Source organism: Salvelinus sp. IW2-2015, unplaced genomic scaffold, assembly GCF_002910315.2.
Source record: "Salvelinus sp. IW2-2015 unplaced genomic scaffold, ASM291031v2 Un_scaffold11915, whole genome shotgun sequence".
Classification (NCBI taxonomy): domain Eukaryota; kingdom Metazoa; phylum Chordata; class Actinopteri; order Salmoniformes; family Salmonidae; genus Salvelinus; species Salvelinus sp. IW2-2015.
This window is the reverse complement of record NW_019953172.1, coordinates 1-2,753: the sequence shown is the minus strand read 5'-3', so window position 1 is coordinate 2,753 and position 2,753 is coordinate 1. Positions and strand designations below refer to the sequence as shown.

Genomic DNA, 2,753 nt, shown 5'->3' with positions numbered 1-2,753 from the left:
CCTGTTATCTTCAGTGGACAAACACTCCATGCTCACTTCAGCATACCATCAATCAGAGAGAGGCAAGCCTGGCGGAACCTTCAGGGCTAAAAAATAATATCAGAGAATGAATGTTGGTTATTAGCAAAAACTCCTCCCTTCCTCCCTTGTCTTGAGTTGGCTGGTAAACAAACCAGGCGAACATAGCAGGCAAAAAGCACATTAAAAGCCAAGAAATGTGCCACAAGGATCCTCACAACCCTCCCTCAAGTTTGACATTACGTGCCCCTTTCCCTATAACCTTTGACCCCTTGTTGGCAGCTTGTTGCCAGCTCTTAAGAAAAACTGTTTTGGGAAAAAAACATGTTTGAACCCATTAACAATGCTAATTATTTCTCTGTAAACAAATTAACAGACTTCAGCAGGCTTACATAAAGAAGTGGGCACTCAACATGTACTCGCACTGACACCAAATGACTGATAATTGGCTGAAGATTGTGGGAGTTACTGTTTTCAGCGCAGCCCTTTGGATATTATTGATCGTAACCTTGTTGTTGAGGAAAACGTATTGCTTTTTCAAAACCTCAAATCTGAATCCACGAATATGGCAATTCTCATATATAGAACTGAGGGGGTTTTTCTTTAATGGAAGCTTCTCTACTGTCAACATGTCAAGTGCTGGTTGTACCGAAGGGCAGCCCTCCTAGGCCCTCCTTAACTATTTTTACTAATGACCTGTACTGGCACTAACAAAGCCTGGTGTGTCCATGTATGCTTGATGATTCACCATATACATGTAGCAACCACAGCTATAAAGTCACAGAAGCCTTAAAGAGTGGCAGTCCAGTTTTTTTGGAATGGGTCCCAGTATATAAAACTTGTCCTGAAACATCTCTAAAACTAAGCCGCATGTAGTTGGGTACAACATTCCCCTAAGTTCTAGACCTCAAGCTGAATTGGCTTTTGAACAAGTTTGAAGAGAACAAAATTACTTGGTGTTACCTTAGATGTAAACAGTCCAATGGTCAAAAATCTAGATTCAATGGTTTGTAAGATGGGAGAGGTCAGTTCCCGTAATAAAGAGACCGCTCTGCTTTTTTGACACACACTCCACAAGCAAGTCACTGCAGTCTCTAGTTTTACCTTTTCCTCTTGATCCATTATCCAGTCCATGTGGTCGAGATGGCTGCAAGAAAGACCTAGTTTAGGTGGCAGCTGGCTCAGAAACACGAGCGCATGTCTTGCTCTTCATTGTAATCAGAGGGCTAATAGAAATACGATGCATGCCCCAGTCTCTCTTGGCAAAGAGTTGAGGGGAGGCACTGACTACATGTCTTATGTGTTTTTATAAGAAATGAATGTGTTTGGAAATTACAAATAGTTTTTGCATAGTCAGTCTTACACACAGCACTGACACACACACCCACAACACACACACACCACACACACCACACACACACACACTTACCCCGACCCCAGCAGACATGCCACCAGGAGTCTTTTCACAGTCCCAAGGTCCAGAATAAATTCAAGAAAACGTACAGTATTAGACAGAGCCAAGAGTGCATGGAACTCCTATCTCATATAGCGCAAGTGAACAGCAAACATGGTTTCAAAAAACAAATAAAGCAACACCTCACGGCACAACGCCTCTGACCTACTTGTTGTGTTTATGTACTGACATGTCTGTGGAACTGATAGATGCACACACACTACATGTTAATGTTTTTAAATGTATACATTTTGTGAAGTATTGTCTTTTTCCAGTAAGACTAGCTGTCGCCATTGGCGTCGGCTAACGGGGATCCTAATGAATCAAAATCAAACCCCATCTTACCCAGATCTGTAGCTTGACCCTCTTCTCGTTGCGGTAGACCGTCTTAACCTTGAAGTCGATGCCCACGGTGGAGACGAAGGCAGAGGTAAAGGAGTCATCAGCGTAGCGGAAGAGTAAGCTGGTCTTCCCCACGCTGCTGTTGCCGATGATCAGCAGCTTGAACATGTAGTCAAAGTTCTGGTCCGCGGCATCCTTCTGGGCCTGGGTCTGCTGCTGGCCGGCACCGGGGTCGCTCGCCAGCGCCATCTAGGAGCAGAGAGGAGGAAACAGTTGAAGCAGTGCAACTCTTAGACCAGGGGTGCGTTCAGTACGACACACACTGTTATAACGTTTAATTCCACGGAAACGGTCCTGTACCGAACGACCAGTTAAAGAACGTTATGATTATGGTGGCCCAGAGGCCAATTGAGTTGTGCAATTTCAAATGGTCATATTGTTTAGGCCTCACCCACATACAGTTGAAGTCAGAAGTTTACATACACTTAGGTTGGAGTCATTAAAACGTGTTTTTCAACCACTCCACAAATGTCTTGTTAACAAACTATAGTTTTGGCAAATCGGTTAGGCCATCTACTTTGTGCATGACAAGTAATTTTCCCAACAATTGTTTAGACAGATTATTTCATTTATAATTCACTGTATCACAATTCCAGTGGGTCAGAAGTTTACATACACTAAGTTGACTGTGCCTTTAAACAGCTTGGAAAATTCTAGAAAAAGATGTCAAGGCTTTAGAAGCTTCTGATAGGCTAATTTACATAATTTSAGTCAATTGGAGGTGTACCTGTGGATGCATTTCAAGGCCTACCTTCAAACTCAGTGCCTCTTTGCTTGACATCATGGGAAAATCAAAAGAAATCAGCCAACACATCAGAAGAAAATTGTAGACCTCCACAAGTCTAGTTCATCCTTGGGAGCAATTTCTAAATGCCTGAAG

The 2,753-nt window shown here is 43.0% G+C and overlaps 1 pseudogene; it reads right to left on the bottom strand.

Annotated features, from left to right (window-relative positions):
- Positions 1-1,442: 1,442 nt before the first annotated feature.
- LOC112080121 (ras-related protein Rab-3C pseudogene) lies at positions 1,443-2,062 on the bottom strand (annotated as a pseudogene).
- Between the last annotated feature and the right edge of the window lie 691 nt (positions 2,063-2,753).